The sequence below is a fragment of the Pipistrellus kuhlii genome, unplaced genomic scaffold (genome assembly GCF_014108245.1).
Source record: "Pipistrellus kuhlii isolate mPipKuh1 unplaced genomic scaffold, mPipKuh1.p scaffold_m20_p_9, whole genome shotgun sequence".
Taxonomy (NCBI): Eukaryota; Metazoa; Chordata; class Mammalia; order Chiroptera; family Vespertilionidae; genus Pipistrellus; species Pipistrellus kuhlii.
The window spans coordinates 22542396-22567747 of NW_023425595.1; the positions used below are offsets into that span (position 1 = coordinate 22542396).

General features: G+C 36.3%; 1 protein-coding gene across 3 annotated transcripts in view; it reads left to right on the top strand.

Moving 5' to 3' along the window:
* Positions 1 to 25352, top strand: part of SOX6 (SRY-box transcription factor 6) — a 525015-nt gene that overhangs the window by 70194 nt on the left and 429469 nt on the right. For all 3 annotated transcript variants that reach the window (XM_045577988.1, XM_045577991.1, XM_045577992.1), the window contains exon 2: positions 15290 to 15360. The gene's annotated coding sequence lies outside the window, so the exon portion shown is untranslated. The remainder of the gene's footprint in view (positions 1 to 15289; positions 15361 to 25352) is intronic.

A 25352-nucleotide genomic window follows, 5' to 3' on the forward strand; every position in this document is an offset into this window, starting at 1 on the left:
TTTTATAATGTCTTTCGTCAAATGAGTTAAGTGGGAAAGCAAAGTAGCAAAACTGACATATTACAAGAGAAGTGAATGCCAAGTATCCCATTTTGACAGATGAAGTAACAGGAGACATTTATGTGCCTCATCGACTGGACATAAGCACAGTAACTGGAAACTCTGACTTATAGCAAAAGCTCTGTCACTAATTTGTCATTGGTCCTAAGTGAGTTATGTGTCTGTTTCCTTCTCTGCAAATGTGGAAGCATCTCATCCTGCTCTCCCTGACGTTTCCCCTTAGGAACTGAAGCCATCTCAGAAATGTCAGGCCAGATCATATGTGGGCTTTCTAGTGAGATCTTTAACTTGTTGTGGAGAATATATACTTCTCCACAGGATAAGCAGAATCTCTATACAAATTCTCTTAATTTGTTTTTGTGCTTTTGAGAGTGAGCACAGGACCTCATTAGGTCCAGAAAGAACTAATCCATAGTGTTTGATCTCTCTGTAGATATGGAATGTGTAGTTACTGAGTGTGATAATGGGTAGCATTGCCAAGGACAAAACTCTAGGTCATATAACCGTAAGACATTCTTCTTTAAAAAGTGGGTGGTTGCCCTAGACCGTTTTGCTCAATGGATAGAGCACCATTCAGTGGACCGAAGGGTCCCAGGTTCGATTTTGGTCAAGGTCATGTACTTTGGTTGCAGGCTCTATACCTGGCCCTGGTGAGTGAGTACGGGAGGCAACCAATCAATGTGTCTCTCTCACATAGATGCTTCTCTCTCTCTCTCCCCCACCCTCGCTCTATCTAAAAATCAATGGAAAAATATCTTCAAGTAAGGATTAATAAAAAGTTGGTGATTACATTAGGTACCAGGTCATCTATGTAAATTGTAACTTGGGTACATTTAAACAGTTTTCTCAGGGAAAAAGCAAAAAGGGAAATATGTTTATGCAAGGCATTGCCCATCTAGGAAGGACTGGCATATCTTTAATCCTTAAAAAAACCTTGGGAAGTAAATGTTAATATGCACATTTTTATGCATATTTTTATGCATATTTCTATTTCAGAAAATGAGATTATATAATTTTATAATCCGTTTTCTTCACCTAACATATTTTATAGAAAATTGCACTTATTTGTCTCCTTTCTTAGGCTGTGAACTCCCTAAAGTTACCAATTCTACTTCATTCATTTTTATTTTTCCAGTGCTTAACAGCATGCCTGGCACAGAGCAAACATTCAGGAAGTAATGAGTTAACTATGACTTAGACTTAGTTAACTAAGTCATGAGTTAACTATGACTCTAGAATAATTGGCCCATAGTCACTAAATCTTTGTTTTTCTCTTCTTTTAGCATCTCCACTCACCTTTGAATTTTTGTCACAAATGGAGAAGTGCTTAAAAAATATATAGTGCTACACATGCTATGCAGCCAAGTTCAACCATGTTGACTCTGCATTCACATAAATTATTCTGGTCTGAACCCAGTTGATAATGCAGCTGTTATTTTTATAATCTCATCCTAAGTACATATTTGCACAACAGGCGGTGTCATCTCATCTGAGTTACTTGGTGTTATTTGCCTGATACTTTAAATTACAGAGCTCCATTACTCAAGTCATTATTTGTGGTTAAGAGGGAGTGGTACTGAGCGTGGTAAAAGAGTTTCTTAAAATGAGTTTCAAAGCAGACCCTCTTTAGATGTCTTTAAATTTATCTTGATTTAACTACATAGAACAAGTACAAAAAACAGCTCTGCTACATTTGTTTGTCAGTTTACTGTACAGAAAAATAGTAGACTGATTTTTAAAAAAATTGTGGGTTTAAAAAATCAGTCCTTACCTGTGAGCTTTTGTTAAATGATTGCTCTTTAAATGTTCTGCCACTTTATTTTATGAGCAGGACTTAAAGGAGAGAGAACTCAGCAGGGATGGAATCCTCTCCTCTTGCAGAGTATGATAATGCACTGCAAATGTTGAGACTATTCTGACTATAATATTTATCTTATAATGAATCCTAATTGTCAGTAGTTGGAGAACTGGTATTGTTCTGTATCCCCAGAGTCTCCAATTCATGCTATGCATCCTGTGGGCTCTCAGAAATGTTAATTGAATTGCTGCTGAATTGCTTGTATTGGTCTCAAATTAAAAAAACAAAAGCAACACCAAACACCCAACATGCTGAAATAACTAAGACTTAATTTTTTTTAGTTAAATTCCATGTCTAGTTTATAATTCTTCCTTAACATGTAAGAAAATATTTTATTAAAAAATTAGGGACTACAAAATTCTTCAGATTTTTTTTATTTTTTATTTTTTTATTTTTAGTAAGATTAAACACTTTGTAGAGTTATAAAACTCTCATATTTGGAGAAAAGTTTTTGTGAGCTTATCCATATTTAACACAATTGCCTTTTGACCCAGCAGTTATTGAATTTTAGTGTGCATAGGAATTACCTAGGAACTATGCTTTAAAATAGATTCTGAGGCCATATTTTCAGAATATGGCAAATCGGTAGGTATGGGTGGGACCCACCAGTCTTTTAAAAAATTATTTTAATAAGCATCTCAGGTAGTTCTGAAATAGGGAATCCAAAGATTGTGTTTTGATAATCACTATTTTTTTTTCAATCCTACTTACATAAGACCTTCTTTGACTGTTGTTATTAAACTGATACCATTTATGTCTGAATTCAGATAGGCTGCAAAAAAAAGATATATTAATAAAACTAATAATAATAGGTGTTATTTCACAGAAATATATTTTGCTAAGAGAAGAGACGACATGGCAGAAGAGATAAAAGAGAACAATTTTATTGAGTGAAAAGTTATTCCTAAAGTTTCAATTTTCTTTTTGATTCACTGCCAAATTTTTGTGTAATTCTGGTCAAGTGGCCTTGGCTGCTTTATATTGTATAAAGTGTAAAGTTAAGTAGTATATGGAATTCTTTGTAGTCAAGACCTTAGCTACAAAGGTTTTGGGGATTTAGTAAAACTGTGATTCTGTAGATAGGTCTTGGAAATTTGTGGGCTGTATTTGTTTGGTCTTGGTTCATTTCAATAAACTATCTTTGTAAAGTGAGAGACATGCTGTCTTATTATCCATAAATGAGTGAGGTCATGTGGTGTTTCTCTTTCATTGACTGGCTTATTTCACTCAGCATGATGTTCTCCAATTCCATCTAGGTTGTTGCAAAGACATGCCGTCTTCTAAATAATCTCATTTATTTTAAATGTAGACACAAGTTTTGTACTGACCATCCTTATTTATTGACCAATATATATTTTAAAGTTATTAAATATATTTTTATTTATTTTAGAGAGGGAGGGAGAGAGAGATAGAAATATTAATGATGAGATAGAATCACTAATCGACTGCTTCCTGCATGCCCCCTGCTGGGGATCCAGCCCGAAACCCTGGGCATGTGCCCTGACTGGGAATTGAACCCTTTAGTGACTTCCTGATTCACAGGTCAGTGCTCAACCACTGAACTTCCCTGGCTGGGCCACTGACAGATAGGCTGAATTATTATTTCAGAAGAGCAGAAAAGTTCTGACAGTTGTAAAAATTTGTCTAATTTAGGCAATTCTATCTCTGATTTACCATTCTGCTATACATGTGGGCAGAGGTGAATTGGCAGGCCTAAGAAATGCAATATTAACTCTTTCTTTTCTGACCCCAAAATACCATGATCCTGACTATCTATAATGTGTTAAAAAAAAAAAAAAGGTTTAGGCAGTGTAACATAGTGGTTGTCAACCTTTTTAATGCCAAGACCCTTTAATACAGTTCCTCATGTTGTGGTGACCCCCAACCATAAAATTTTTGTTGCTACTCCATAACTGTAATTTTGCTACTGTTATGAATTAAAATGTAAATATCTGTGTTTTCTGAGGGTCTTAGGCGACCCTGCTAGCAGTTTTCAAGATGTGGGACCCAACAAAAATATTTTTATGGTTGGGGGTCACCACAACATGAGGAACTATATTAAAGGGTCACAGCATTAGAAAGGTTGAGAACCACTGCTAAGGTGTCAGGGTATACTTCCCACTGGATGTTGATAAAATATGAAATTGTAGAATCTTAGAGTTGGTAGGGACTTTAGAGGGAACGGGTGTATCAGTTCTTGAATACCATCTACAGCTGGGCCAGCTTTACTGATCATCGGTGGACCTTTTAAAATATGTTAACTACCTAGCCCACTCAAGGAGACATGGTTCAGCAGGTTCGGGGGTAGGGTCCAGAGATTTGAATTTTATAAAAGCTGTCTAGGTGATTGCATAATCAACTAAATTTTGGTACAATTTTCGACTCAGTGTAAGAATTCTTTCTACAACATCCATGGCAAAGTGTCACTAGCCTTAACTTTGACAACTCCAGCAACATAAGTTTCTGTTTTGTCAGGCAGATTATTTCATTGGTTTTAAAGATTTATCTGGACTTAGCTAAAATCTATTGTCTTGTAGTCCCCATCCACTAGTATTATCCTTTCTTTTGGAAAGAAGCAAAGAGAGAACTTTTAATCAGTATTTACCATATTATAATCACGATGCTAGATATTACCTCTTCTTTTTGGCTTGAAAATATTAGACTAGATATTTCCTTTAGCTGCAAAATGGATTACCAGAGTACATAAGCAGTTATCAAAATGTGGTCGGTCGAAACATGGGGACCCTTGAGACCTTTGCAAGGGGTCCGAAAAGTCAAAACTATTTCCATCATGATATTTTTTTGCAGTGTAGACATTTACACCAAGGATACAAAGCCATTTTGGGCAAAATGGGTGGTGCCTTATATAAATCAGAGCAGTGGCACCAGTCTATTAATAATCATTGAGTTTTTTAAATCATCACCACCCACAGGGGGAAAAAGCCAGTTTCACTCAATAATGGTTCTAGGGGTGTCGAACTCAATCAGAGAAGGGGCCAAAATCTAAAATCCAGCCTAAATCGCGGGCCGAATGGTTTACTGAACAGTCATAAACTGTCATTGTGATGGAAACGCAGCGGAGTGCAGTGATGACAGCGCGGTGCGGGCCACATTGCAAGGCCTGGCGGGACGGATTTGGCCCGCGGGCCTTGTGTTTGACACATGTGGTTTAGATGGAACAGTAAAGTAACTGATTTTATTCATTCTTGACCTGTAAGTACATCTTTTAATATTCCTTGACAAAATGGGAAGTATGCATAAAGCACTCATGTTGCATACCCTAATACAATGATTATCTTGAGGAAAATCATTTGTGTGATTGAGTTGTAAGCTGAAGTAACTGCCTTTTTTTTTTTTTTCATAGAACATTTTTACTTGAAATAACAACTAACAGACACACAATGGTTATTCAGAGTTGGGTGCTTGGCAGACACATTCTAAAAATGAGCAAAGTATCTGTGCCATTGTAGAAAAAGCAACTGATATTGTTTGTTGCCATTAATAAAATTTGAGCTTTCAAGAGAAAATTAGTTTTTTTGGAAAACTGTATCTACCACTATGAAGTTGATGGCTTCCCAATACTTAAAAGCTTTTCTGATAAGATTGGTAGTGATACTAACAAATTTGATTTTTAAAAATACTGAATGATGAAATATGTCAACCTTTTAAAGATCTGTGAAACACAGTGAATCAATATTTCCCTAATGAACCAATGCATGCTACAAAATTATGCATGGGTAAAAGATGCATTTAGAGAACAGTGTATTTTAAAGTAACAGAATACAAATCATTGATATTCAGGTTTCAGATTATATATTCTAATTAATCTTTTAGAAACTATTACCTGTCAAATTTTGATATAGATCAAAGAAGAGTAGCAACTATCATGTTTAAAGGCTTTTTTTTTTTATTGTCTAAAGTTTTACATATGTCTACTTCCATACCCCCCCACCCCCCATTGACCTCCCCTCTGCCCCTAGCCATTCCCACTGGGGGCAAGCCCCCACCGGAAAGGCTATTAAAATAATCTCCTCATTCCAACTTCATATCTATGTGAAGATGCATATTTTTCACATATTTCCATCAAGTCAACATATCACACAGATGGAATGCAATAACATTATGAGAATCTGGCTGTCTTTTATTAAACCAGGCATTTAAGAGATTTGCAAAAATGCAAAATAATATCTATATTCAAATTCTTTGTTTTGGAAAATGTGCTTATGCTACTTTAAAACTATGTTATTTATGTTACCATGTAAATAATTAAATAATATCTATATTCAAATTCTTTGTTTTGGAAAATGTGCTTATGCTATTTTAAAACTATGTTATTTATGTTACCATGTAAATAATTACTATTTAATTATATGTTTTGCTTTAAATGAATAAATAACAAATGTTTTCTTAGCTTTAGTTTCTGATATAATAAACTAGATGCCTGGAGCACAAATTTGTGCACAAGTGGGATCCCTCAGGGTGGCCTGTGGAGATTGGGCCCCAGCTCGCACCTCCAGCCTCACAGCCCTGCCTGGCACCCCGCCTTGCCCTGGAACTGCCTCCTCACCTGTTCCACCATCCCACCTTTGGGGCGATTGATCAGGTCCAGAACCCCCCCTCCCCCGCCCTGATCCCTCAGTACCTGGAAGCTGGGTGGCAGCCCTGCCCCTGACAGCTGTGCCAATGGTTGCTGTCTGCAGGGCTGATTGGGGTGTGTGTGATTAGGGCCCTTGCTCACACTCGTCTTGGTCTGGTACCGCCTGCTCACCTGCTCCACCATTCCACCATGATCCCTCCCTTGTCAGGGCTTGCAGCGTCTCCACTGCTGCCCACTGCCAGCACCATGTTGCTGACGCCCGCCATGTTCTACACCACCACCTGGTGGTTAGCACATGTCATAGGAGTGGTCAAACTCCTAGTCTTCCAAGTCAAACTCTTGGTTGAACGATGGCCTGAGGGGACAATTTGCATATTAGGCTTTTATTCTATAGGATATTGATAAATGGAAGCATAGCTTTCTGGGTCTCTCTTAATTTTTAGAAATGTCATGGAATTCAGAGACCAAAGAGTTTGATGATCTCTACAGTTTATTTTAATGCACTGTTTCTAGAACTTGCAACCTTCCTAATGGTTCCTATAAAATTTCTTAGCCAATTTCTACTGCATACTTGTCAAAGTCATTCTATTTTTTTTTTAAAGATAGAAGTTTGTTTTTATTTTTTATTATTTTTTTAAAAATAAATCTTTATTGTTCAGATTATTACAAATGTGATCCTCTTCCCCCCCTCAATTGCTCCCCTTCACCAGGTTCCCACCCCACCCTCTGTCCTTTCCCCATCCCCCATTGTCCTCATCCATAGGTGCACAGTTTTTGTTTAGTCTCTTCCGGCACCCCCACTCCCCTTTTCCCTGAGAATCGTCAGTCCACTCCCCTTCCATTTCTCTGATTCTATTATATTCACCAGTTAATATTGTTCATCAGATTTTTAAATTCCCTTGGTTTTTAGATTCACTTGTTGATAGCTATGTATTTGTTGATCATAATTTTTATCTTTATCTTCTTCTTCTTCCTAAATAACCTCCTTCAGCAATTCATATAATTCTGGTTTGGTGGTGATGAACTCTTTTAGCTTTTTTTTATTTGTGAAGCTCTTTATCTGTCCTTTGATTCTGAGTGATAGCTTTGCTGGGTAGATTATTTTTGGCTGTAGGTTCTTGTTATTCATCACCTTGAATATTTCTTTCCATTCCCGTCTGGCCTGCATGGTTTCTGTTGAGAAATCAGCTGACAATCTTATGGGTGCTCCTTTATAGGTCACTACCTGCTTTTCTCTTGCTGCTTTTAATATTCTCTCTTTGTCTTTTGCTCTTGGAATTTAATTATGATATGTCTTGGTGTGGTCCTCCTTGGATTCTTTTTGTTTGGGGTTCTGCGGGCTTCCTGGACTTGTAAGTCTATTTCTTTCCCCAGGTGGGGGAAGTTTTCTGTCACTATTTCTTCTAGTACTCTTTTGGTATCTTGCTCTCTCTCTTCTGGAATCCCCATAATTCTGATGTTGGTTCGCTTGAAATTGTCCCAGAGGTTTCTTACACTATCTTCAACTTTCTGGATTCTTTTATCTTCTCCCTTCTGCAGAGGAGTGTCCTCTGGCTCTTAGTGTTCTAAATCTTTGTCTTGATTCTTGCGATCTTCCAGTCTGTTTTTAGGACTTTGTATAATATTTTTTATTTCAGACAATGTTTTCTTCATTTCTTGTTGATCCCTTATTATTTCTAGTTGCTCCCTTTTCATATCCTCATAGGTCTCATTTATTTTATCGGCCTTTTTTAGGATATTGTTGAATAACCTTATAACTGTAGTTTTGAACTCAATGTCCAATCTTTTCTTTTCCTCCATCTCCTTCCTTTGTGTCCTTCTTCTTGTCTGCATTTTAGTTGTTTCCCTGATTTGATGGAATAGCTTTGTGTGCTAGGTGTTCTAGTAGAGCCCAGTAGCACAGCCTTCCCAGTTACCTGCAGTGGACAGTCTTGGTGTAGCCCTTTGTGGGCTGTGTGTGCAGTCTTGTTGTTAAGCCTTGCTTATTGTTGGTATCACTGGGAAGCGTTGATCTCCAAGCCAATTGGCTGTGAGGATCAGCAGTGTCTCAGCTAGGAGGGTTTCCATACTCTGCTTGAATAGGGCGGGGTCTCGGGGTGGCGCAGACAATCTTTGGTTCCCTGTCAGTCTTGCCTTAGAAAAGTCCTGTTCGTGGAGAGTTTTGGAAGATTGGTTGCAGGCGCGTGCGCACCTCTTTGGTAAAGGCGCAGACAAGCTTTGGATTCCTGCAAGTCCCTCCTTAGAGAAAGCCAGCCTCTGGGAGAGCTTCTGTGCTCAGCCACAGGTAGGGCGGAGTCTCGGGTTGGTGCAGACAAACTTTGTTTTCCTTTCGGCTCCTCCCCAAGTCCCGCAGTAATGGCCTCTGGCTTCACACACCTCCAAGAGATCTCTGCCCACTGCCTGACAGTCTGGCCTCTCCCTGTCTGGGGTCGTTTATCAGAGCAATAGGGTGATTCTGTTTTCCTCTCGGACAAGAAAGCGAGCCGCGTTAGCTGTTCGCCCTCTCCGCGCCAGGAGTAAGCCAGTAGCGAACTCAGCCTGGCCCGCCCTCTCTGCGTGCAGGGAGTAAGCCAGCAGCAATCTCGGTCCGGCCCTTCCTCTCTGCACCAGGATTAAGCCAGCGCCTTTTCACGCACACAGTTCTCCGTACCTTCACAGTTCCTGAGGTTCAGCGTGCCTTCTCTCTCCTTCCCAGATGGCAGAGCCTCCTCTCAGCCAGCCGTGTGGTGCTTCAGGGCAATGCCTCCCCTGTTTTTCAGTTCTAAATTCAAATTTGTTGTGGTAGGCTGCATTCGGGTGTCTACCCTATGCCGCCATCTTGGTTTCTCCTCAAAGTCATTCTAAATGGTGGTCCTCAATACTGAAATCATATTGAAGATGTAGGTTGAACAGCATAAAATAAATAAATAGGCTAGTATGAGTAGGCTTTAATAATAACTATCTTTGGAGATCTTTAAGAATAGGAGAAATTGCCGAAACCAGTTTGGCTCAGCGGTAGAGCGTCGGTCTGCGGACTGAAAGGTCCCGGGTTCGATTCCAGTCAAGGGCATGTGCGTTGGTTGCAGGCACATCCCTGGTGGGGGGTGTGCAGGAGGTAGCTGGTCGGTGTTTCTCTCTCATTGATGTTTCTGGCTCTCTATCTCTCTCCCTTCCTCTCTGTTTAAAATCAATAAAATATATTTAAAAAAAAAGGTATATTAAAAAAAAAAAGAATAGGAGAAATTTCTTTCTTTGAGGAAATAGATATTTGTTCCAGGAAAACAAAGCGTTAGACTAGGTAACATCTTAGGTTATCTTCCTTGATACCTCAAAAATACTCTTATCTTTGCCCTTCAAGATATAAATATCAATAACTAAACCTGAATTTTTCCATTCATTATTATGATGTTCTTAATTATTACTAATTGCATTTTTAAAATAAATTGGGCATTAGCTTGGTATCAGTTCCTTTCATATCTCATTTTTAAATAATTCAAATTCTATATAAATGAATTCAATTACACATTTGGTGCTTGAACCCTCTTGCCAAAGCAAATTAAAAAAAAAAAAAAAGGGGATGGGGATAAAAAAAGAAATGGGTGTGGCTTAGAGACAGTTTTAAGCAGGATTTAAAAATTTAGCTTGAAAGCTTTTAAAGCTTAATTATACAGGGAGGTGGCCGTGTTTTTATTTGCTGTTTACCTTTGATCTAGTATCTATTTTGGGGAGAGTGGGACATGCTTTTGTGAAAATGTTTATGGGTTCTTCATTTGAGGTCAGGATTCTTGTTTGAAGTTGCTTTGTAATTCAGAGGTTTTTCTCTTTGTAAGTTAATATTTGACTTTTGCTGCCAGATTAATAGCAAGTTAGTCAGGATTTAGAGGACTACTTTTTAATGTATAAGTGATATACTGAATTTTAGAAATAGTTTTATTGTTTTGGGACAAATTAGACATGCTAAGTATTTAAAAATCTCCATAACACCAGCTCATAAGGATAAGAAAGTAAAGATAAGCCTATAACTCACTCAATGTTAACATTTTTGTTAAATTGTATTTTACTTTGTGAAACGGGGGTATGTATATACACATTTAATTTTCTATAAATTGGTCCTTATTATGCATGTTGGTTTTTTATTCAACAGCATATTTATTGATATAAAATTATGGCCATAATATATTTTTGGAAGTAGCAGAGCAAACTTGAAGGAGATTGACATTAAAAAATTTTGGCACTTTTTGTCAAATTACCATTCAGGGAAATTGTACCTAATTTATAATCTCATCAATGGTACATTAATGTGTTTATTTTTCAGATGTTCACCAACACTAATTTTTGACCAGTTTAAAAATATTTTGTCAATATTGTAGGTGAAAATATTTTATTTACATTTCTTTGATTATTAGGGAGAGTGTACATATTTTAATTATTGGACATTTGTATTTTATTTATACATTTCATCTTTATATTTTTGTGCATTTTTATATTAAAGTGTTTTTAGCAATGCACTTTTTATTTAGTAAACTAAGGATGTGCAAAAGTTTGATGATCAAATAGTCAGAAGCATGTCGTCACTATGGTCACGTGTTATAGTCTATAGCCCAGGTTGGATTACTGATTGAAAAATTCTTGAGGGGAAAGGACATGGTTACTTAATTGTTTTTAAAATTTTAAATTAAGTTATAATTGATGTATAAAAATGTATTAATTTTAGGCATACAAAATTATTTTATTATTTTTTAAAATATAGTTTTTATTTTCGCTAGTATTACAGATATCTCCCCCCACTCCTTACCTCCCTCCTCCCTTCTCCTCCCTATCCCCAGTTCTTTACTATCCTATTGTCCGTGTTCATGGGCTATGCATATCTATCTATAATAATTAAAGTATAATATGCTAATTAGACTGGATGTCCTTCTGGACATCCTTCTGTTCTTCCAAAGGAAGCCAGGGCTTCGAGGGAAGCCTAGGTCCCAGGTGTCTGCTGGACGCCGGAGGGAAGCCTGGGTCCCAGGTGCTAGCAGGCATGTGGGGGAAGGAAGGCCTACTCTAGCATGAATTTCAGGCATATATGTGTGTATATACAGTATATATGTGTGTGTACACACACACACACACACACACACACACACACACACATATGGCTAAGCAACTGTACAACCAGCTGGCCAGCCTACTGGCTGGTTTGTATGATGTGCACTGATCACCAAGGGTCAGATGCTCAACACAGGAGCTGCTGAGCTCTGGTGACTTGGCAGCCATGGTTCTTGGGTGACACACACCGGAAACAGAGGAGGGAGCCCGATTCCGCGAGGGGCCATGCGATTCTGCCTGCAGCAGTGGGTTATGTAATTGCTGGGGCACTGTTGGCTCTGAATCTGGTTTACTGCTGAGCTGCAGTAACTGCAGATGCCCTTCGAGCCATGGTGTCGCCCCAGATGCAGTGGTGAGGAGGGACCATAGGAGGTTGGCTCAAGGATGTGTCTGGCTCAACTCACCCATCCTGCCCCACCAGCCACCTTCTAATTAATTTCCCTTCAATGTACATGAATCCGTGCACAGGGTCACTAGTAAGTATATAAATTCTTTGGTTTATCTCTTCCTGTCCATCCAACCCCACATTGAGGTATGTCAGTCTGTCCCTTTCCTCCCTTCTTTGGGTCTTATTTTGTTGGTCAATTCATTTGTTCATTAGATTCCACAAAGAAGTGAGACCATGTGATATTTGTCTTACTCAGATTGGCTTATTTTACTTAGCATAATATTTTTCAGTATTCATTTGCCCGGCTGGCATGGCTCAGAGATTGAGTGCCAACCTGTGAGCCAGGAGGTCATGGTTTTATTTCTGATCAGGGTACATGCCTGGGTTGTGGGCTCGATTCCCAGGAGGCAGCTGATCAGTGATTCTCATCATTGATATTTCTAGAAAGGAGAGATCCTTTACCTTTTGGGACAGCATGGATTTTATTAATTTTAAGAAACATTTTATTTTCTTATTGTTCAGTGCAATCTCTAACTACTTGCTGAATGAAGAATGAGCAAACAGAGGAATGGAATAATCTATGATCATTGGGTGTTCTGAGGATTCATTTTACTAAACAGATTGTGATTTTCTAAAACAGACGGTGATTTGTTTTGGCATTTTTTTCTGTCTTCTTACTTTTGTGCTGCCCTCAGGACCAAAGTGGCTATTTTTATTTTAGAAATGTCTTCTTCAGCCTAAACTCTTTTAGTTCTCTAAGAAGTAGCTTGCTTCGCTGAAACCGGTTTGGCTCAGTGGTAGAGCGTCAGTCTGCGGACTGAAAGGTCCCAGGTTCGATTCCGGTCAAGGGCATGTACCCGGGTTGCGGGCACATCCCCAGTAGGGTGTGTGCAAGAGGCAGCTGATTCTCTCTCATCGATGTTTCTAACTCTCTATTCCTCTCTCTTCCTCTCTGTAAAAAAAAAAAAAAAAAAAAAAAAAATCAATAAAATATATTAAAAAAAAAAAAAGAAGTAGCTTGCTTCAAGTTGTGTGTTAATTCCTGTGAATTGATTCTTAACTCTTTGGCCATCATAATAGGTTGCTTGTTTATTTCTAAATTCTCTGCAGGAGTAAGTATGTACTAAATTCTTTTTCTCTTTGTTATAATAATGAACTCTGTGATTTTTAGAAACAAACTTTTTAAATGGTTTGCTACAAAATTCACCAATAGTGTATATCATTTGGTAATGAAATATAGAGTTGTTTCTAACATATGTACCAAGACAGTGTTGATATGACAAATGAGGTTTGTTGACTTCATATTAATGCATATTAAAATATTATTTGCCCTGAATGTCTGGAATTTAACTTGTTTCAAACTTAAAATATTTCCAGAGTTAGTGATCTTAACTTAAAGAGTACAAGTATTGGAAAAAAGAGCTATACTGAGCCACAATATTTCTAGATGCATTTTATTTTATCCCCCAACATTTAAATGCAAAGGAAAGAATGAGATGTATTGTGTATGTTGCACAATTTCAATTCATGCTTTAAAAATATTTGCTAGAAGGACAGGGTGTGATTATTTAAAAAAAAAATGTAGTAGTACTTAAAAATCATTTTGGATTCTTTCAGGCTTTAGGCTTTAGATATAAATTTTGATATAGATTTATTTTGTGCATAACTTCAAAGCTATAATTTATAATTCATGGTAGGATAAAGTATGAAAAAAACAGTAAAGTAACAAAACCAGTATTCTTTGCTGACTTTGAATGGTACATAGTGTGTGTCCACACAGGGTTGTATGATGTCCCACATAAAATTGCTGTCCTGGTTCCTAAGACACCAGAAAGTCATAAGGACAAAGGTATAATACAAAAAATAAATGAGAGAGCTACCTTCCCTTGTCCAGACTCTCCTGGACTTCTTGCATCAATGGAAGTAGACATTATGAGTTGCTGCAAACTGGATTGGGAAAGGCCCAGGAACCATTCCCTAAAAAGAGAAGGAGGTCTGGGTGAAGAAACCTAATGTGTATAATAACCATTGATACTTAAAACTGTCCAAACACCCAGGACAGATTCATTATCTGTTAATCCTGACTTGAAAATACAATAAATTATCTGCATCACTTATGCAAAAGCATGTTGTAGGAGCTGGGGAAAGGCTGAGTTAGATATTTATTTTGTGTCTCAACTTAATTCAGGTGTCGATACCCAATTTATCATGGCCATTTGTGCTATATGTGCAACATTGGGAGCAGTGATTCCTACAAATGATGTTGATAAATCTCCTTCTTCTTCTTCTTCTTCTTCTTCTTCTTCTTCTTCTTCTTCTTCTTCTTCTTTTTCATAATCAATTAAAAAAATCTATTTAGCTAAGTAAGTTAACTAACATAGATGTTTACTGGCTATATATATATATATATATATATATATATATATATATAAAAGGGTTTTGAACCAAACCAATCTCTAGAGTCTAGAAAAGTTTCTGACCTAAATTAGGAACCTAAGCTCCATTATTATTTTCGGTTGAACCCTACTTATAGCCATCCTCACATTTGGGAAAAAATACGGCCTTTGCAACAAAGTTTCTTTGTTTTCATGTACTAAAAATGTGCTGTAGTTAGACCAAACAATAAAAATAAACAACCAAACTACCTTATAATGCATGGGGGTTCTGGAGAGAGGAAACCATAGATATTTAGAGGCATAAAGTGACTCATTGTGCTAGTTAAACTTTTTACAAGGCTAGCTCTGTGTGTTTGAGTTGCATCTGTTACCTCTTTTGCTAGAACTAAAGTGTGTGCAAGTAAAAGAATTTTGAATTGAATCATGGCTCATACAGAAAGCATTGTGTATAACCTAAGAGTCTAAATGGGTTCCAGACTTTATGTAGAACAAAAACGGCATCCTTTCATGTTTGTTCTACCTATAAGGTATTCTCGTTGAACACATCCAAGATATTTTCTGTGAAGCTAATTCATTTTAACTTGCAGACATAAATGAAACATGTTTTCCAAATGTAACTTGTAAGCCTTTATATCTTTTTATAAAAAAATTTTCTTTTGTATTTACTTACACTTTTAAACACAAAGTTTATTAATAACATCATATAAAAGGCTATCATGGGTGGAGATTTTGCATTCTTAGCAGTAGAATAATGAAATAATTGTCTCTTTTGTTATTGTCATCTTAGAAAGAGTTGTTAGAGGAGATGGGACTTAAAAGTAGTATGATTTGTAGTCAAATGCATACTTCTTTAATAAAGCATAGAAAGGTGACTTATCTAATCTTTTTTTAATTTCATTTTCTCTCTATATTTTCAGGTCACTTTCATGAATTCAAAGGCAATTTACCAGTGATTTTGGGTGCTGGGGCTGATTTTCTTGGTGTATTTGTAAGTATTGGTTTATTTATTACTCTTCTCATTGTGTCATGGAAATTATAGTTTGTAAACAAGTTCTTAATTCCTCTAGTGTGAGAATTTTTATTAGTTTTTTTCTTTGGTAAATGTTTTTTAAGTGTTATTAATTTTTTTTGTGTGTTTTCTTAAGAGGATTTTAGAGAGAAAAAAATACTAGGGCCCATTATAATACACTGAAAGAATAGACATCTTACTTTTTCAGATGAGGCTCAACTGTAGGAGTGATCTACCTTAAAGGGGCTCGTCTGTATACACATGGATAGTTTACCCTGGTCAATTCTTAGTCTTCTGATTATCTGGACTTGAAAATTGCTGTGTGCTTGTGCTCACTGAAAAGAGGTGAGATGATATCGAATTCAAAGAGCTGTCAGTATAGGAGAAGATCAAGTGCTAAGGAACCAGACTCATTTAGTGAATGTATAATGTCTATCAAATTGGGGGCCTTTCTTGCTTTCTTCACTATCTCTCAAAACAACATTATATTTTAAACGATATTTTGGAGAACAAAGATACTTTTTTCTCAGGAAAGAAGGTAAACTTCAAGAAAAAATTTGAATAAACCTTAATGATCATTGAAAGTACTTTAAATTAATATATACTTATTAATATAGAAGCACTTTAGAGTATGTGGCTGGTATTAAAGATGTCTGTTAAAAAACAGACTATTTAAGTAGAGTCTAAAATACATTTATATGTGTAGTATGTTGTAATCCACTGGCATCTCAAGGGTTGCTTTACATTCGATAACAACAAAGATGTAGGAATTTTTCCTCCCTTAGTGTTCTCTGGACAAGAACTTTAGAGAATATACTTCTAGGAAAGTATTTTAAAAAAAGGTAACATTACAAATTAGAGTTTAAGTTATTCAGTAGTTAAGCAGAAAGCAACAAAAATTTATTTAAAACTGCTTAATGGCTGGAGATGAAAGATAGAGGTTGAGTAAGTGGATGATGCAAGGACAGGCTCCCAGGACCAAACTGAATTACAACTAAAAAAACCCCACCTTTACCTTTCTCTTAGTGGTACCATAGATTGAGACTGGCATTTAGAATGAACCTTAGAAAGTAGACACAAATGTTTAGTATAGTTTAATGCATTTTGTATGTTTTCAATGTTTTAAGGATAATATGTAATTTTTATGAAACTATCAATTCACATTTTATTTTGAAACTATTCTTAGGTAGAACACAAAATATTAAGCTACATGTTTCATTTGCATTAAAAATAAGCTTTAATTTGTGCAAGGTATCATAGTGAGGATTAGGAGCAAAGAAGGTGGGGAAAGAAATGTAAACTATTTTCAAGGGGCTCTGGAGAAAAAAGGATGATTCTAAGGGGCTGAGCTGATCTTACTAGAAATTTGAATGAAAGGGAATAATTTCCAGTTGTTCTAATCTTATCTTAGTTGCTTTATCTTTTCTTTTACCTCCTTTCACTCTTCTGTCATATTATTCAGCCATTTCCTTTTGTAAGTTTTTAAGATGATTAAAATTTAAAAAAATGGCACCTACAAGATAATTACTGGCATTTCCACTAAGATAGCCTTTATTGAAATATTCTCTACTGTTTTCATCACCTGAAGGCTCTCTGTTTCCTGAATTCTTTACTCCACCATCTCCATCATACATAGACTAACTTTAATGGAGGTGATCCAAATAGTTGAGATTTTTCTTGTGATTTAACAGAAAGATGCTAAAAATAGAAGATGGGTCTCTGTGGGTATAGTTTTCATATGGTTATTTCTGGAGTTCAACTTCAGATTTTCCTTGTTTACTTAGACAAAAGTAATGCTAATCATACAGGCCTTAAAGTAATTGTTTTCCAGTCTTGAGAATTTCCATATGCTAGATTAGGGCATGGGCTTTGTTGTTCCTTTGGTCAGTGGTCTCAGGCTCTTCTTTAATAAGAAGGTTCCATATTAAAGAAACATAGCAAGATACCATGACTAAGACAAGTAAGTCAGATAAAATTAACATGGCATCCAGAATGCTTGAGTTCCCATTTCTTTCAATTATCATGGAAACTGCCACTTACACTGAATGATGAGACAGCTAAAACAATAAAAATATTTATCTATTTTTGGCTTTAAGAACAAGCAAATGGGATCAGCGACAATGGCTTCTTTTAGGAACTTTAATTTCCATGTCCTGGAACTGCTTATTTGCTACATGATCTAAGGCAGAAAGTTATACCTCATGGCCATGGGAAGGTTTCTTAGTAAGGTGTGTAGAAGCCGGTCTGTGAGATAAGGAAGGTGGGATATTGTTTTGCACATCCATAATGAATGTGCCACACCACGGGTGTGTGAGAACCGATTGGAATCTTACCTACTCACATCTACTACCTAGGTCAGAAGAGGAAAACACTGTGAACAAGAGTGGTTATCTTTTCAGAAGCCAAAAGCATCTTATTATAGGTTTTTATCTCCCTCTTCAAAAACTAAACTACCCTTTTCTTTTTCCAAAATAGGTATTGTATAATAAGACCTTGTTTTCCTTGTTAATATCCCACATTTAGTTTTTTTGTGTCTAATCAAAAAATACTTATGGAATTTTGAGCATTTAATTTACCAGAGCAATAAATTATTGATTAAAAACAAAACAAAACAAAACAGAAATAGATCATTAGATAACCTGCTTTATCAGGTTATCCAAGCCTTTTCAGTAACTTGAAAATGAATTCCCTTTTATAAAATGCTATCTCTGTTCATGGTCTCTTACTAGCCACCTTTTCCCTGAAAAAGGTACAAACAGTATTTTAATTGTCTGGCACAAAAAGTGATTATTGGTTAGCCCGTGCTTCAGGAAATAATAATAGCAATTCCTTGATTTGATATGACACTTGTTTTTGCAGATTATTAATTTGGCTTAATTTTTGCAGGACTTAACCTTTTAATGCTCTTTCCATTATAGGCTGACCTTTCTCAGAAGAGAGTATTTTAGCTCTTTCTTTTGTTGTTTTTGATCAACAAAAGATTGCTATACAAATATTTTCGGAAAGTTGAGATAGAGTAAGTCAAGCAGGAGATTGCAGAGAGCTTTCTGCCACTTCATTTCCCTATGTTCTTGGATCATTTGCTCCTTTCTGACACTGGCCTATCCCCCTATTCCAAAACTGTCACAGGTTGTGCTTCAGCTGAAGTTTTTGAATGGCATGATTTTTTTTTTTTTTTTTTTTAGGAAATTAGGAACAACAACAACAAATCACGAATTCATCTTTTTTATTTTTTTTTAATTTTTTTTTTATTTTGTGTGTGTGTGTGTGTGTGTGTGGTATTTTTAAATGGACAGAAATCTATTTCAAACTGAGCATAGCCTAGTCCAAAGCTCCCTCAGTGAAAACATCTGTGAATTTAAGGACAAGTAGGTCTAAGTGCATTATCTTTAAAAAATATTATTCCAAGCTAATCTTGACATAGAGCAGGTAAATAAAAAAGATGAGCTGTGAAAATCCACAAATAGGGCTTGAATGCCATTTTCCATGACAACGGGCGCTGCCCCACGAAAGCATTAATGCTGGGAATGTAAGGAATTTAAAATTGTGCCTTCTCAGTTTTACAGTTGTGTGCTCATGTTAATTAGAGATATACTGACATTTGAAGTGTCTGCATTGATACACACAGCTACTATACATTTGTGAACCGTGGCTAGAAATCTACTTTAATTGAAAGCAGTTTGCTAATCTGAATGTGTATATCCATTATATTTTAAGCTTTTTAAAGTTTTATATTCTAGTGCCTTTAGACAATTGTTCTTTCTGCTTGCTTCATTTTCTGCTTCTAATTTATACCTGAACGTGTAGCATGGCCTATTTTAATCTCTTCATTGTGTTTTGGAGCAATATGGATGGAATGTTGAGAAAAAATTTTTTTAACAGCATCCTTTATTTACTGTAGTTTGAATATTTCTTGCCTCTCTGACTTTCTAAATTGTTGGTTTTCCTTGCAATCCTTTAAGATGGCCTGCCACGGAAATAAGGTAGGATTTAGGTTTATTGAATTTGCTTCACTGGCTATATTTAAGCACTAAAAAGCTGCTCTTCACTATGGTTTTAGCTGGAAAAGCCCGTGTTAGAGACCTTGATGGAATGAACAGTGAAGAGGCTTTCTGTTTTTTCTAGTATAACTGAGATTCATCCCTTTTCTCTTGATGACAAGCTATATATCTTAGTTTTTGATTTGCAGATATATCCACAATATTTTGATGATTTCTTGAGGTCATCTTTAACCCTGAATGTTTTGCTTTGTCTGTCTTATACTTAAAGAAAGATTTGACCTCTCTCTCTCTCTCTCTCTCTCTCTCTCTCTCTCTCTCTCTCTCTCTCTCTCTCTCTCTCTCTCTCTTTTTTGAACGTATGTATTTCTTAAGACTTTGCCTGTCAGGACTCAACCTAATCGTTTTCTGCTTGTTGTCTAATGAAACTCCCATACTTACTTTTTGGACCAATCCCTGAATATTATGCAAGACCAATTACAATGAAGCTTCCTTTTTTGTTGCCCCAGAACACACTGCTCTAAAAAGTTGGTAATACTCTGTACTTGTTTCATTAAGCCATTTTATTGGCACCATTAAACCACTGAAACCTAGGACCATTAAAACTTAGTTCTATTATTATTATCAAGGCTTATTTTTACCCTTTATTACTTTTTTTTTCACTGTGCTAAGTTCTTCTGTTTTTATTCTTTCATGTTGCTTACTACATATTGCGCCACCACAGCAAATTTTTGTAATTTTAAGTTAATTGCTCAATTATCAGTGATAGTCATGAAGTACTTGAAACATGCGCAGTTGGAAGACTTAAAAATTTCAAAATAAGTTGATGTGTCATAATCTCAAATGTGAAACGTGCCAATATCTGCAGGCATAAAAATACACCTCCCGAGCTAGGCATTTCTGGGAAGGCAAAAACCGACTCTTAAAATCAGGGCTTTTGTCTGGCACTGAAGTGTGTCATCTTCGCTAATTTCAAACAACATGTCTAAATTTGATCTTGGTTTGCTTTAAAAGCTCCAAAAATTTGGTCATGGTTATAAAGGAAAAGGGAAGTAAAACTGTATTGATTCTATTTGAATGCTTTACTGGAACCTCACAATCACAATACTCACGATAAAGTGGAATTCAGTGTGAGGTGGATCTGTGCTGGCTGCCAATCAAGGAGGCTGAATGACCTCTAGATAATGTTTCTTTACTCATGAAGCAATCCTCTAATCAGAGGACAGTGTTGCTGTGAAGTTAGTATGTTGATATATATATATATATATATATATATATATATATATATATATCTCCCCATGAGAACAGTGACACTTGGGGACTTATTTTGAATCCTACACGGTAATATTCTCAGACACCTTTAAGATAACTTACACATTATGGCAAAATAATTATTGTAACTCTTTTGGCAAGGGGGCAAATTATCATTACATTTTGCATTAGTATTCAGTTTAGGGTTTTCTCTAAACTAATATAGTGCCAATGGCTCTTTTTTAGATGCTATTATGGTTCTTTTACATTTTTATAGTAGAGCAATACGAGAGTCAACATTAAAGTGATTCAGTGCCCTTTAGAGAAAAATTCTTCTTGACTCGAGATTGAAAACAATGTGGGGCTTGGGGGTAGTTTGCTAAGAGCAGCTAATAAACCTGAATATTCCCCCCCAAAAGCTGCTCTCTCTCAACCCGTTTTAACCAAGAAGATAGGTTTAATCATCGTCCAGTATTCTTACATAACTTTCATTAATATTTACAGGTATTAGATATATGCAGAGAAAGGGAAATAAAGCCATCATTTGAGCTGGGAGGTGGTCTCAAATATAAGGAAGTGAGGGAGCATCAGTGAATGCAATGATTATGCATTGCTAGCTATTATTTTAAAATGCAATGATTTACAAGATGTGAAATATAATTCTGTAAAAAACAGTTTGTCTGTAATTCTGTAAAAAACAAGCCATTGATTTACTCAAGCATTTAGATAGAGATATTTTAGTAATGATTCAGTTTATAAAGATTGTTTGAGTATGCAACAAATTCTGGTTCATTTTGTTGTAAGCTTGTCTCTAAATATGACTCTTAGCATATAGTTTTATTTGAAATACATATTTCATGCTATCATAGTATGGCTATAAATGTTCACATTTCACTAAATTGTCGCCAGCTACAAGCATCAAAAGTGAGTTAAATATTGCCAGTAAAGATAAAAACATTTTCTATGTTCTCGCCCTGCTTCTTTCTCCCTTTTCTCCCACTTCTCTTGTCTGTATCCTCCTTTCCTCTTGCTCTCTCTTTGTCTTTCTCTCTGATTCAAACTCTGTTGTCTGATTTCAGAACATATTTCTTGCTGAAACCGGTTTGGCTCAGTGGATAGAGAGTCGGCCTAGGGACTGAAAGGTCCCGGGTTGGATTCCGGTCAAGGTCATGTACCTTGGTTGTGAGCATAACCCCAGTAGGGTGTGCAAGAGGCAGCTGATTGATGATTCTCTCTTATCGATGTTTCTAACTCCCTATCCCTCTCTCTTCCTCTCTGTAAAAAATAAAATATAATAAAAAAAAGAACATATTTCTTCCCACTATAGAGCTCCAGCAGAGTCACACTTCATTTGGGATACTCATGATTATAAACTTAACTGTGTCAGAGCACCTCAGGTCTGTTTACATCTTAGTTTGAGAACCCTTACATCTTACTTTGACACTGAATGCCACGAAAAAAGGCCTATCCTGTCTTTTTATCACCCTGTCAGAATATTGCTACCATTTTATGCCAATAGTTATCTTCTGAAATACAGATTTCACATCTTGTGTTTTTGGGTTTCTGTTCTTCCTACATTTCTCTCTTTCCTTCTCTGAGATTGTATTTTCATTTTGGTCCTTATGCTGCTGAACGGAATTTCAGTAATGGGCACAGTGATTGTTGCTTGCCATGGTGAGTTTTTTCCTGGAGGATATGTGTGTCACTCATATTTAGGGAGAGCCCCTGGGAAGAGCAGGGTTCAAAACAAAGAGGTCTTATCCTTGCAGGTACCAGGGACTGGGGCTTGTTTTGCTCATGAAGCAGTGAGCTACTATCCCTTACCTCATTTTTGCTGCTTGAATTTTTCCTTGTTATTAATAAATGTTATTGTCAGGAAGTTTTTTGTTTTGTTTTAATATTTGTTTTTGCATTACATCAGGGACCATTTTAATTTCCTTTTATTACTGGTGCCATCTTTAAAAAAAGCCTTATTGTGTCTTTCCATTCTATTTCCCAGGAAGAGGGGCAATGTAAGCATGTTGAGCGTAAATGCAAGGCTTGCCTAGTCTCATAATGTAGAAAGGTGTCATTGTATGTAGGCTCTCAGCAATGCTAGGTAGCCTAAAAAGCACACATTTTAAAGCTGTGTAGATGTGGTGAGCTTAGACAGGAAGTGTGAGTCTCCCAGATAAACTGAATACATACCATGTTTAAATCACCTTAAAGTGTCTTGTGTATCAATTCCCAAGAGGGTACAAGAAAGAGATTTTTGTGATATAAAGAAATAATCATCTTTACTGGGCCAAAATGTTAATCTTGGACATTCTGGCCATATGGAATTTATCATTTGAAGCAATCTAGCATACTTGGAACTTAAGTGTCTCAGTGAGGAGAGATCTGACTCAGTAGCATCTTCACACTGGGTGGTATAATCAGTGGTCAATCTAACTTCTGATTTCCCCCAGAAAGCTATTTAAAGATGAGATTAGCAAATACTTTCTTCCCAGGAGAGTGCTTATTATGTGTTGGAAATTAATCCAACTCCACAAATATATATTGAGTACTGACTATATTCAATGCAGAGCATTAGATGTTGTATTAGAAACAAATGCACAAGTTCAAAGTTCTACTATCAAGAACCTTAGAATCTAGATATAATTATTAAACCTTATTCCTTTTTGTTAATCAGCTTAACAATAACCCACAACCTTCGGACCAACTTCTTATTCCTTTTTGTGTCTCTAGTGTCCAACTAATGCATGACTCAAAGGCAGGATTAATACATATTAATTAAGTTGTATTGATTATTGCAGAGGAAATAAGCAGAGGAGAGATGTAATTCTCCATGTAGAATATGTTTAGTGCCTTAATAAAGTAAAAAATAGCCCTGGGGGTTAGAAAGAATCAAAGACATGTCCCTTTAAGAAGGAACCAGGAAAGCAGGCTTTTTGATATTCTTTGAAAGTTGAGTAGAATTTTGCCAATGAAATGGATGAAGAGATAACCAGAGAGGAGCATCATGATAGTGAGGGAAATAGAAGGCACATGGGTATGGAACAGACAAATGGAAGCAGGGAATTATAGGATAGGTAACACTGAAAAATTCAAAGTTTGACTTAGGTATAGGGTATGTATAAGCTAGAATATTTAGTGATCATACCATTATGGCCTGTAAGGCTACATTAAGGGGCCAATCACAATCAAATAGTCCAATGGTAAGGCAAGAGATTTGCTTTTAAAATTAGTTTAGCCACCAGAGTTGATTAGTAGTGGGAAAAAAAGATTTGTATTAGAGAAACAGCTTTTGAGGGCTATTGCAATAGTTCAGGCAGGAGGCAAATGTTTAAGTGAGGGTTGTATTTTGGGAACTGGAAGTTAGGAACAGAAAGAAGGTTTAATAATTATGTCTAGATTCTAAGATTCTACAAGCCAATGTAGGGGTCAATATGACTATATGTGATGGGGTGCATGAGGGATATACAGGCAGGGTCTTGTTGACTTCAGAGACACAAGGTAAAACTTGGCAAACTATGACTGAGAAAAGTGAAGATACTTGAGATTGATGGCTATGACTCTCTGGTTATATTGCTATACTTGTCCTTTAACATAGAAGGAATAGTAGCAAATAGTATACTCCTTTGCTATATCCCATAAATTTTGATATGTAATATTTTCCTTTTTATTCAGTTCAAAATACTTTCTAATTTTGCTTATTATATGTTCATAGGTCAGTGGGTTGTTTATAAGTATTATTTTATTTCTTAAAAATTTTATTTTATTTTATGTTTTAAAATATATTTTATTGATTTTGTATAGAGAAGAAGGGAGAGAGACAGAGAGTTAGAAACATCGATGAGAGAGAGACATCGATCAGCTGCCTCCTGCACACCCCCCACTGGGGACATGCCCGCAACCAAAGTACATGCCCTTGATCGGAATTGAACCCGGGACCCCCCAGTCCCCAAGCCGACGCTCTATCCATTGAGCCAAACCGGTCTTGGCAAAAAATTTTAAATATATTTTTATTGATTTCAGAGAAGGAGGGAGAGGGATAGAACCATCAATGATGAGAGAGATTCATTGATGAGCTGCCTCTTGCATGCCTCACACTGTGAAGCGAGCCTGCAACCCGGGCATGTGCCCTGACATGGAATTGAATCGTGACCTCCTAGTTCATAGGTTAATTCTCAACCATTGAACCATGCTGATTATTTTATTTCTTAATATTTAGGGTTTTTTCCAGATATGTTTCTGTTACTGAATTCCTAATTCTTTTGTTGGCTAGAAAATTCTAGAAATGAAATTAGGTAAAGTTGGTTGAGGTCTTTTATATCCTTACTGATTTTTTTTCTACTTGTTCTATCATTTTTCTTTTGTTATATGGCTTCTTCCATATATTTTATATTTTTAAAAATTATCTTTATTGTTGAATGTATTGTAGATGTCCCCCCCCCCCACATTGACCCCTTCATCCCAACTCCCTTCTTTTACCTTCCCCATCCCCAGACCTTCATCACACTGAGAGAGATTTAAAAAATTAATAATTCTTGAAATTTTATTAGATTTTTTTTCTTGTATTTTGAAACTAAATGAATATTAGGTAAATAAATATTTAGAATCATTATGTCCCCCCAATGACTTGACCCCTTTATCATTATACATGATTCCTTTTATCCCTAGTAATATTCTTTGCTCTGTAATCTGCTTTGTCTGATAGCCACTAACTCTGTCTTTTTATTA